The 13,223-nt window shown below is 36.4% G+C and overlaps 1 protein-coding gene across 10 annotated transcripts in view; it reads right to left on the bottom strand.

Moving 5' to 3' along the window:
• LOC127456684 (nuclear receptor coactivator 1-like) overlaps positions 1-13,223 on the bottom strand; it is a 104,085-nt gene that overhangs the window by 23,803 nt on the left and 67,059 nt on the right. The gene's annotated exons all lie outside the window — the stretch shown is intronic.

Raw genomic sequence — 13,223 nt, 5'->3', positions numbered from 1 at the left:
TGACAGAATATAGCGTGTCAGAAGATCACTTAAGTACTGTGGCACTAGACCATTCAAAGCTTTGTATGTAGTTAACAGAATTTTAAAATTAATATGAAATTTAACAGGTAGCCAATGTAACAACATTAGAATGGGGCTATTATTATCATATTTCTTGGTTCTAGTCAGCACTCTGGCAGCTGCATTTTGAACCAATTGAAGTTTATTTATTGAACTTGCTGGACATCCTCCCAATAATGCATTACAATAATCTAGTCTTGAGGTCATGAACGCATGAATTCCTTTTTCAGCATCGGCAACAGAGAGCATGTGTTGTATTTTAGCAGTATTTCTCAGGTGGAAGAATGTTGTTCTACAAACACTGGAAATTTGATTTTCAAAGGACAGATTGGTATCAAATATAACACCTAAGTTCTTTGCCGTAGAAGACGACGTAACAGTACATCCATCGATAGACAAATTATATTTTAGCTGCTTATTTTTAGTGGTTTTTGGTCCAATAATTAGTACCTCTGTTTTTGTCGGAATTGAGTAGAAGGAAATTTCTGGCCATCCCATCTTTGATTTCATTGATACACTCTGCTAATTTGGAGAATTGTAAATTTCCATTGGGTTTAGAAGAAATATAAAGTTGAGTATCGTCGGCATAACAGTGGAAACTTTTTCATGATTCCTGATAATATCTCCCAGGGGAAGCATGTATTAAGAGAAAAGCAGAGGTCCTAAAACTGATCCCTGTGGTACTCCATACTTAACTTTTGTTTGATTTGACAATTCCTTGTTTACACATACAAAGTGGCAGCGGTCTAATAAATAGGACCTAAACCATGCTAATGCAAGTCCACTAATGCCAACATAATTCTCCAGCCTATTCAAGAGAATGTCATGATCTATTGTGTCAAAGGCAGCACTAAGATCTAAAAGCACTAGAAGAGATATGCAGCCGCGATCGGATGATAAGAGCAAGTCATTTGTAACTCTAATAAGTGCAGTCTCTGTACTGTGATGGGGCCTAAATCCTGACTGAAATTCTTAATATATTCCATTTCTCTGTAGAAATTAACATAGTTGGGAGGACACTATCTTTTCTAGTATTTTCGACATAAATGGTAGATTTGAAATCGGTCTGTAATTAGCCAATTCTCTAGTATCAAGCTGTGGCTTCTTAATAAGTGGTTTGATAAATGCTATTTTAAAGTTTCTTGGGACATGTCCTAAGGATAGGGAGGATGTCCTAAGGATGTTTTTTGATAAGTTTTGTTAGCACTTCATGACCCATGACAGCAAAGGATTGAAGTTGCTCATGAGCAAAATGATGAGACACTGTTTTCTGAGGTGCTGTGACAGCTGACTGCATAGTTCCAATTTTATTTCTAATTATTTCAACTTGATCAGTAAAGAAATTCATGATGTCATTACTATTGTGCTGCGACGGAATATCTGGTTCAGTCGATGCATTATTCCTCACCAATTTAGCCATTTTGTCTGACTCCAAGAGAGTTGAGAATATCGATAAATGCTAATCCCAATGTGTCATTTTAATTATCTATGTGAATGATGAAGTCACTAACAATTAAAGCTCTATCTACATTAACTACTAGATCTGATAGAAAATTAGCAAATTCACCAAGGAAACCAGAGTAAGGCCCAGTTGATCTATATACTGTAGCAAGGGCAAAAGACAACAGAGATTTTTTATTTATATCTGACGATGACATATTAAGCATTATTAGTTCAAAAGACTTAAACTTATATCCTGTCCTCTGAGTAACAGCAAAAACGTCACTGTAAATTGTAGCAACACTTCCTCCTCAACCCTTCAGACGATGCTCATGTTATAACAATAACCTAGGGGAGTAGATTCATTTAAACTAATATATTCATCTGGTTTAAGCCAGGTTTCAGTCTAACAGAGTGCATTCAAACTATGATCTGTAATCATTTAATTTACAATTAGTGAATTGGTAGAAAGAGATCTAATGTTTAGTAGCCCTACCTTTATATGATGTTTATCTTCAAATTTTTTGTTTGTTTTTTTCAAGTTTGACCTTAATAAAATGTTTTCTAAATGATTTAGTGAGAGTTTTCTGTTTGGTAGTTCAGGGAACAGACACTTTCTCTATGTGATATCTAGGTGATACAGTCTCTGTGTGTTGTAGTTTATGTGACCTGTGTGATGTCTCAAGGCAGCTAGCAGACGTTCGGATTAACCAGTTTGTCTGCTTCCTGCCCTGGGCCCCAGTTAGCCAAATACTACCATTATTAAAACTATGAGCCAAATTACTAGAGAGGAGAGCTTTAGCAGGTCAGGTCTACCAAAAACTCTTCCAGTTGTCTATAAATCCTATGCTATTCTCCAGACACCACTCAGACATCCAGCCATTCGGTGACACTAATCTACTATAAACCTCATCACCACGATGAGCAGGGAGGGGGCCAGGGCATATTACAGTGTCTGACATCGTTTCTGCAAGTTCACACACCTCTTTAACATTATCTCTAGTGATCTCCTACTGGCAAAGCCGGACATAGTTAGTCCCGAAATGAATAACAATTTTAGAAAATCTTCGTTTAGCATTAGAGAGCACTTATAAATTTGATCTGATGTCAGAAGCTCTGGCACCCAAAATGCATTTAACAATAGTGGCTGAAGTCTCTATTTCCACGTTCCTTACAATAGAATCACCAATTATTAGGGCTCTTTCAACATGATTCTCAGTGGGTGCATCACTGAGTGGGGAGAATCAATTGGAAACCCTAACAGGAACGGGAGAGTGGTGTTGCTTTGCTGAGCGAGTATGCCACCAAGACATCACCGAATCACCCATCAGCTGGAACCAAAGTGTGTTTTTCTCACTGTTCTACCCGCATCCGAAACAGTATCTACCGGCTTCTCTTTCTCACTGACCTCCACTAGCGTTCGGATGCATGTCTCTAACTCATTAATCTTCTCCATCAGCTTGACTAATTGCTTACATGTATCACATGTAAACCCCTCACTGCTGGCGGAAGAAGCTATAGTAAACATGTGGCATGTAATGCAGGAAGCAATAACATGAGCGGATGCCATAACTTACCACACTTGTTTGTTGTTGTTGTGGTTGTTCTTGAGTGGCGAGGGTTTGAGATCGATGTGGTTCCTAATCAGCAGATGTTTGAGATTGATACAATAATCCGTGTAAAACACAGTGGAGAAAACGAATGCACGCAGTCGAGACGCAAGATGTGGACAAGCGGAAAAAAGCAGAAAAAAGAACTAAAAAAACGAGAGAAATGTGTGCGCGCGTAAAATACACACAGATGAAACAGTAGAAAAGCACGTGGTAAAATGGCAAAGAATAAAACGATGAATGTATAAGAATAAGCAATGCTAAGCAGGCTAGCAAGTTACAAACACTTATGCAGTGTGCCGTCAGCAACAGAAACAGGAAGTGACGTCAGGAACAGAATAGAAACAATTCTCTCATTAATTTTTTGAAAAAATATCTCAGCTCTGCAGGTCTATGCAATGCAAGGGAATGGTGACCAGAAATTTGTGAAGTAATCCATATGATTCCAGTGGTTAAATCCATATCTTCTGAAGCGATATGATAGGTGTGGGTGAGAAACAGATCAATATTTAAGTCCTTTTTTACTATAAATCGACACTTTCACTTTCACACTACTTTGGTTTTTGGCAATTCACATTCTTCATGCATATCGCCACCTACTGGGCAGGGAGGAGAATTTATAATATAAAAGGAATTACATATTGATTTGTTTCTAAACAACACCTATCATATCACTTCTGAAGATATAGATTTAACCACTGGAATCATATGGATTAGTTTTATGCTGCCTTTACATGTTTTTGGAGCTTAAAAGTTCTGGCAACCATTCACTTGCATTGTATGGACCTACAGAGCTAAACATCTTCTTATACAAATCTTGTGTTCAGCAGAAGAAAGAAAGTCATACACATCTGGGATGGCATGAGGGTGAGTAAATTATAATAGAATTTTCATTTTTGGGTTAACTATCCCTTATACGTAGTAGGATGTGTTATTCAGGTAGCTAGCTATAAACATGTCAAAAGTTTAACTTGCTCAGCAAGAACCGAACCATATGATTTTCATGACTTTCTGATTTGCTAATGGTTCCCAAAAGTCACTCTAATTACCATTTTTTTTACCCTTATGTTGTGTTCAATTTGACCCGGGTGACTTTTTTTCTTATGAAAATTGTTTTGTTTTTTTACTTGAAATAAAATTCCTTGACCGTGTTCACATATGGTATCTGAAAACACCAAAACAATTTGGACCATTTTCTTTAAATTTCTTTGGTTTTAATTCACTTTGTTACACTGTTGTGTTCCCAGTCAAAAATTACCGGCCATTTGAAATGAATGGATTAGACTACAAACCACATAAATATTAAGTGTTCAGGGGCATCCCAGTCCTTTAGATGTGCACATACACTACCGGTCAAAAGTTTTGAAACACTTACTCATTCTTTATTATAATTTTTTTTCACATTTTAGAATAATGGTAAAGTCATCAAAACTATGGAATAACATATATGGAAATATGGGAATTATGTTGTGAATAAACAAAATCCAAAATAAATCAAAACTATGTTATATTTTAGCATCTTCAAAGTAGTCACCCTTTGCCTAGAATTTGCAGAAATGTACTCTTGACATTTTCTCAACCAACTTCTTGAGGTATCACCCTGGGATGATTTTTGAACAGTATTGAAGGAGTTCCCATCTATGTTGGGCACTTATTGGCTGCTTTTCTTTATTATTTGGTCCAAGTCATCAATTTCAAAAACTTTTTTTTATTTTTTATTAAATTTTAGTTTTATAATGAAATAAATTAATATGGTGGCACAATTATATTTTTGTCTACAAAACTAATTTCAAAAATTTAATCATAAGCCTAATAAAGTGCTCAGTGAATGTAGTTAGGACATTGCAAAACACTAGCACTGTGGTTACGAGTTTTGCACGACCAAGCACCACTCATATTTCCTTCAGAAAATGTAAAATGTCAGGATATTAAATACATCTTGCCCTTGAACAATATAAGAGTGACAAAGTGAACAAATAATAATACAATCAATTATACTCCATCCTGAAAACATTACTGATTGGGAAGGTGAATACTTCAAGCAATTTCAGGCAGGCATTCAACTACTCAGAGCAAACAAAAATAATGGCTGCCGGTTTTCGTGATGTTTGTCAACCCAGTTGTGCTCTGACTTTATTTCTCACGTTTCAAATTGAATCGGCTTGAGATTTTTTTTCAAGTGCATTGGTGGAGGGGCTGGAATGTTAATGAAGCACACTATGCTTTTTGAGAGCATGGCTGAAATGTGAAAAATGTCTTTGATGTATCCTTCATCAAAGTGAAAGTGACATTGGGTCTTGGTGTCCTTGTTCAACCGACAGACCAACAGAGGCTAACTTTTCCCATACCAATGCACAAACGGAATCAATTCAGAGTTGTTTCAGGCCAAACCTCAAAACATGGAAGTTACAAATCACATTGCATTTACATGTTTACGTTTACATGCACTGATGTTTACATGAACTAAAAATTAGATTTCAGTCAGAGATCAAATCAATATTTAATTTAAAAAAACTTTCCTACATAATGTTATTGTAGCTGGCCTTCATCCAGCATGTGTAAACCTTAATCGGAGCGAAAATGACCTCAGCACTGTGAAAGACAGAGGTGCCCAACGTGTACAGTCCCCGATATACTTGCAGAGAAGTTCTGCCTCGTTCTTCGCTCAGAGTCAAAAAGAAGTTCTGAACAGCTGAGCAATAGTATACTGCTTGTGAACATCCAGACACCCGCCAGACCGCTGTGGGAAGTGTTTAGAGGAGCATTTAAATATGAGGACGCTACATGTAAAACCTAACTAATGTGACATAAAAATGTGTTATCAACGACTTTATGCCTCATTCTATGAGTAGAATTCACATGAGGTCAGTAAAAGAAGCTGTTTTAACCACTCAATGATGATTTAAAGTAATGTTTCTCATGATCTTAAAAATCTTTTGATCTGAAGGCATATGCTTAAATGTTTAAAATTAGTTTTTTAGTCAAAAATATAATTGTGCCACCATATTAATTTATTTCATTATAAAACTAAAATTTAATTAAAGAAAAAAACATTTTTGAAATTGATGACTTGGACCAAATAATAAAGAAAAGCAGCCAATAAGTTCCCAACATAGATGGGAACTCCTTCAATACTGTTTAAAAAGCATCCCAGGGTGATACCTCAAGAAGTTGGTTGAGAAAATGCCAAGAGTACATTTCTGCAAAATCTAGGCAAAGGGTGACTACTTTGAAGATGCTAAAATATAACACAGTTTTTATTTATTTTGGATTTTTTTAGTCACAACATAATTCCCATAGTTCCATTTATGTTATTCCATAGTTTTGATGACTTTACTATTATTCTAAAATGTGAAAAAAAAAAAAAAAAAAAAAATATATATATATATATATATATATATATATATATATATATATAATAAAGAATGAGTAAGTGTTTCAAAACTTTTGACCGGTAGTGTATATGCAGTAGAAACTGTTTACATTCTGAATTCATGGAGCTATTGAGCTAACACACTATACGCGGTCATAATATGCACCGTTTACACTCTGTTATTGTCATTTATGATGACACTGATACTTCTGCAAAGATGGGTGTATAAAAGAGTGTTAATGGGCAAAATGCAGACAAAAGATTGATGACAGGCATACCTTAATACAGACAGATGTGTAAATGGCTTTCGCTGCAGATAGCACATGAGTGAATGGGCACTTGAAAGTATTTGAGTAGATTTGATTCCTTTTTTTAGACTAATTAAACAAAACAAAACAAAACAAAAAACGCATGACACGACTCTACTCAAACAATCATGCAGATGTAGGTACAGTTGGAGTCAGAAGTTTACATACACCTTAGCCAAATACATTTCAACTCAGTTTTTCACAATTCCTGACATTTAATCGTAGAAAACATTCCTTGTCTTAGGTCAGTTAGGTTCACTACTTTATATTAAGAATGTGAAATGTCAGAATAATAGTAGAGAGAATGAATTATTTCAGCTTTTATTTCTTTCATCACATTCCTAGTGGGTCAGAAGTTTACATAAAATTTGTTAGTATTTGGTAGCACTGCCTTTAAATTGTTTAACTTGGGTAAAACATTTTGGGTAGCCTTCCACAAGTTTCTCACAATAAAATGCTGGAATTTTGTCCCATTCCTCCAGACAGAACTGGTGTAACTGAGTCAGGTTTGTAGGCCTCCTTGCTCGCACATGCTTTTTCAGTTCTGCCCACACATTTTCTATCAGACTGAGGTCAGGGCTTTGTGATGGCGACTCCAATACCTTGACTTTGTTGTCCTTCAGCCATTTTGCCACAACTTTGGAGGTATGCTTGGGGTCATTGTCCATTTGGAAGACCCATTTGTGACCAAGCTTTAACTTCATGGCTGATGTATTGAGATGTTGCTTCAATATACAGTACTTTGCAAAAGTTTTAGGCACTTGTGAAAAATGTTGCATAGTGGGGATGTCTTCAAAAATAATGACATAAATAGTTTTCATTTATCACTTAATGTCATACAAAGTCCAGTAAACATAAAAAAGCTAAATCAATATTAGGTGTGACCACCTTTGCCTTTAAAACAGCACCAATTCTCCTAGGTACACCTGGACACAGTTTTTCTTGGTTGTTGGCAGACAGGATGTTCCAAGCCTCTTGGAGAATTCGCCACAGTTCTTCTATCTGTTTAGGTAATCTCAGACTGACACGATGTTCAGTGGGGGGCTTTTGTGGGGGCCATGACATCTGTTGCAGGGCTCCCTGTTCTTCTATTCTAATCTTTTCTATTTGCAAATGTAATTTTTGGGAGTCTAACATTTATATTTCCTATTGACACACTAAAGCTGAAGATATAAATAACCATCTTAAGACAAATGCTTTTGTGAAACATCTTATGTGCCTAAGACTTTTGCACAGTACTGTATACACATCATTTTCCTTCCTCATGATGCCATCTGTTTTGTGAAGTGCACGAGTCCCTCCTGCAGCAAAGCACCCCACAACATGATGTTGCCACCCCCATGCTTCATGGTTGGGATGGTGTTCTTCGGCTTGCAAGCCTCACCCTTTTTCCTCCAAACATAACAATGGTCATTATGGCCAAAAAGTTCAATCTTTGTTTCATCAGACCAGAGAAATTTCTCCAAAAAATAAGATCTTTGGCCCATGTGCACTTGAAAACTTTAGTCTGGCTTATTATGGCTGTTTTGGAGCAATGGCTTTCAGGTTATGTTGATATAGGACTCGTTTTACAGTGGATATAGATACTTGTCTACCTGTTTCCTCCAGCATTTTCACAAGGTCCTTTGCTGTTGTTCTGGGATTGATTTGCACTTTTTGCACCAAACTACGTTCATCTCTAGTCCCATGGTGTTTATACTTACATACTATTGTTTGTACAGATGAACGTGGTACCTTCAGGCATTTGGAAATTGCTCCCAAGGATGAACCAGACTTGTGGAGGTCCACAATTCTTTTTTCAGGTCTTGGCTGATTTCTTTTGATTTTCCCATGATGTCAACCAAAGAGGCACTGAGTTTAAAGGTAGGCCTTAAAATACATCCACAGGTGCACCTCCAATTCAGTACACCTCCTATCAGAAGCTAATTGGCTAATTGTCTAAAGGCTTGACATCATTTTCCGGAATTCTCCAAGCTGCTTAAAGGCACATTTAACTTAGTGTATGTGTACTTCTGACCCACTGGAATTGTGATATAGTCAATTAAATGGAAAACAATCTATAAAACAATTGTTGGAAAAATTGTCATGCACAAAGTAGATGTCCTAAACAACTTGCCAAAACTATAGTTTGCTAATATGAAGTCTGTGGAGTGTTTAAAAAATAAGTGTATGTAAACTTATGACTTCATCTTGACTGACTGAACAATGAAATAATGTAGGTGGAGCTTCAGGTCACATCTACCGATGATGTGGGCCAATGGCAGTAAGATGTTTTGTAGCCAGCTAGAAGTTTTCCTTAAAGTTCACCCATTAGCGTCATGAATTCAGAAACAAGACTAAATCATCATCAAGAGGTCCATCTTTTAATGATCTAGTGTGAATTCTACTCATAGAATGAGACATAAAGTCATTGATAACACATTTTAATGTCACATTATTTAAGGTTTTACTGAGCATCCTCACATGTAAATGTACTTTCTCATAAATGTACCCACAGCGGTGTGGCGGGTGTCTGAATGTTTGCAAACAGCATACCGTTGCTCGGCTGATTTGAACATCTTTTTACCCCTGAAGTAAAAATGAAGAATGAAGATGAATTTCTTCGGATGTATATTGGGGCCTTTAAGATGGAGCAAGAACATTCCAACATTTCTAATTGAAATCTTTTTTTTAATTTTTAGTTTATTTATTTTTTTATCCCCTTTTCTCCCAATTTTGAATGGCCAATTCCCACTACTTCGTAGGTCCTAGTGGTGGCACGGTTACCTCAATCCAGGTGACGGAGGACAAATCTCAGTTGCCTCCGCTTCTGAGACTGCCAATTCGCACATCTTATCACGTGGCTCGTTGTGCATGACACCGCGGAGACTCCGCATGTGGAGGCTCATGTTACCCTCCTTGATCCATGCACAACTTACCACGTGCCCCACTGAGAGCGAGAACCACTAATCGTGACCACGAGGAGGTTACCACATGTGACTCTACCCTCCTTTGCAACCGGGCCAATTTGGTTGCTTAGGAGACCTGGCTGGAGTCACTCAGCACACCCTGGATTCGAACTCGTGACTCCAGGGGTGGTAGTCAGCGTCAATATTCGCTGAGCTACCCAGGCCCCCCGATGATTGAAATCTTTAAAAGTATTATAGGTGACCCCTAGGTGATGGATCAGGTAAATACATTTAAAAAAACGATGATGGTACACATCTGGCATATTCAGCTCAAGAGGTAAGAGTATGTCCTTGTCTAACAATATTAACACATAAGCCCAGGATAGGAGAGGAGGGGTGGCAAGTTACTGTTGATCTTTCTCTCAGGGAGTGAGGGGAAGCTGAGGTCTACAAGAGGCCCTCTCTTGCATAAGGTCAGGGGGCAGGGCAGCTTAGCCATTGGCTGCTCTCTCGTACGCCCCTGTGCCCCCCCACACCCCCCTTTTCCCTGGGGATGAGAGCTCTGAATGGAAACAGAGATGAGGGCCTGCGCTCTGGGTGACAAACTGGAGAATGAAAGCATGTGAAAGTGTGAGATGACCCTAAAATTTGGCTGATGACAAGAACAAAAAACATTTAGTTTGTAAACTGAAACACATCAGTTATTAAACAATATCCTATACAGTATATATTAGGGCTAAAACGATTAGTCAACGTTATTGACAATGTCGACAATAAAAAGATTGTCGTCAACAATTTTCGTTGTCGAATAGTCGTTTGATCTCATTTAACGTAACATGAGATCACATTAAACTCTAATGATGCGTGAGAGCAGCACTGCAGCTCGCGCCTGAAAGAGGAGAGGAAGAATTACACAGCTCACTGTCAAGATGCACTCTAAACTTACCAAAAAGCTTCAGGTGAGGTAGATCGGAAAGTATGAGGGAATTATACAAAAATACCAAATAAGTAAATACAGAAGCACTCTCGTTGTGGAATAAGTGGAGCTGGAGCTGCCGCTCCACTGAAGCAAAACTTGCGTGTTGAGCGTCTTTAAAGGAAACACCCCGGCGTTACATCTTAAATGCAGTTATATTTAATGCATTATAGCTTTATTAAAGTTCAAATAATACGGAAGCAGATCATGTAAATAACTACAAACTACGAAACTGGCATTTCTCTGTGTGGTCAGCGCCTCTTTTATGTGTTGCGCGAATGTCCCAATCTACGGGGGAGAGAGTGAAATTGCACCCGACTGAGGCACACTCTGCCGCGGGAACGCTTTTCCCTCGAGCACGATCGCTTAATGCAGCTAGATTATAACGTGATGGCTCGTGACTTATTGAATCATAATATATGTGTCACTGTGCATTTCTTATCATGAAGAAAATTGGCAATACGCAGCTTTATTAATAAGGGAGAGTTTGTTTTTTTGTGAGTTAAAGATGGATTGAAGTGAACAGAAATGTGAGAGAGGGTAGTCTTCGCCCCATTATACACTGCAACAAAATACGTTTTTGATTTGTTTTTGTTTTGGCTTGTTTTCCAATATAAATATCTAAAACTCCTTTAAATCAACAACGTACATTTTCTTTAGCAGCTATACTGCAGAAGAAAAAATTGTTATCTGAGAATGTTGAATATAATATTAAAAATACAAATATTTTAAAATATCAATAAATCCTTAAAAAAAAAAAAAAAAGATGCATTCACCTGAGAAGCAGCACATCAGATATATAGACTTGCTTTTAGAGCATAGATCTTGAATACAAGTATATTTTGTCTTTACTGCACTCGCAGAAGTATAACCAAGTGATAAAATACACTTATATACAAAATAAACTTATATTTAAAATACATTCTCTTAAAGCAAGTCTAAATATCTTATATGTTGCTTCTCAAGTAAATGTATCTTGTTTTACAAGACAAAAACACTTGATAACAATATAATTTTTTTCTTTTTTTTTGCAGTGAATTTCTTTACTGAATGAAACTTAATAAAAAGTATTTTCCCCTTTAATTAAAAGATGATTTTGTCCTCTTTATTGTTAGTAAGCACATTTAATGTCGGGGCACAAGCTGAATAATCGTTTAAGAGCTAATGATTAATCGTTGTAATAATTGCCGAATAGTCGAATAATTGTTCTAATAATCATTAAATGAATCGATTATCAACATAATCATTAGTTGCAACCCTAGTATATATCAGTGCCAGGTGTGTATTGAACTGTGTACTTCAATGAATCAGGTTTAAAATGCTTTATTTAAAAAATAATAATAATAATATTATAAAGGAAATTATTTATGTTTATTACCCACTAGAGGCCATAGGCGAAATTAAGTAAGTATTTTTATAATGGCACATATAAATAAAATGATTAAATAAATATAATTATTTCTGTTTCATTAATGAAACACAGTTATGGAAATACAGATGGCTTTATTAATAATGAGATGAGAAACAAGTTGACATGCTTTGTTTACACTTCAATTTATTTGCAAGTTTCCAAGTTCCTCTCACTGGGAGACATTAAAGAAATATGCCAGGTTCAATACAAGTTAAGCTCAATCGACAGCATTTGTGGCATAATGTTGATTAAAAAAATTACTTGTACCTCCTTTTCTTTAAAAATAGCACAAATCTGGGTTATAGTGAGGCACTTACAATCGAAGTGAATGGGGCCAATCCATTAAAATACTCGCTGTTTCAAAAATATAGCCACAAGTATAAAACAATATCCGAGTTAACATGATATTATTGTGATAAAACCGCTTACTATCCTTTTCTGTATTAAGTTATATCCAATTTTATAACTTCGTTTTGCCATGACGACGCAACACCATAAACCCTGTAATCCAGTAAAAACGACAATTTAAACAACTTTATAATCTACGTTTTAGTATAAGTAATACAAGTAAATTGTAATATACGTTTTAATAGAAGAATTAATGTGTGCTTTTATAAAATTATAAGCTTCATATTTCTGCCTTTAACCCTCAAAGAACTGGCCCCATTCATTTCCATTGTAAGTGCCTCACTGTAATCTCGATTTTTGCATTTTTTTTAAAGAAAAGGAGGGATGAGTCAAAATAAAATTTTCTGCTATCTTTTGATTGAGGTACTGAACCTGGAATATCCCTTTAATAGAATAATTTATTTGCAATGAAGTAGACATGGCTTATATGCAAGGTACTTTAATGAAATAGTCAATTCCTCAAGCAAACAAAAATATTGGCAAGGGTCACATACTGGCTATGCCAATAAAATGAATACTACATTGGTTTTGCTTTCAACCATAAAACACTTCCTAACAAATAAAACTATCAAAGATAAGGAAAGAAGCGTTGGTTACAAGGACATTACTCAACTCAAGGTCTCACTGGTTGTTCTTGGAAAATATTTAACCACTGAGAGGTCTTCTCAACCAGATCTTATAAGAACTAAGCCTGCTTTGGTGAATCAGTTTAAAACTTGATTAAGTCTGTGTATGGGCAAACCAACAGC

Source organism: Myxocyprinus asiaticus, chromosome 19, assembly GCF_019703515.2.
Source record: "Myxocyprinus asiaticus isolate MX2 ecotype Aquarium Trade chromosome 19, UBuf_Myxa_2, whole genome shotgun sequence".
NCBI lineage: Eukaryota > Metazoa > Chordata > Actinopteri > Cypriniformes > Catostomidae > Myxocyprinus > Myxocyprinus asiaticus.
Note: the sequence above shows the minus strand (reverse complement) of the source record. Positions and strands in the feature narration are given on the sequence as shown.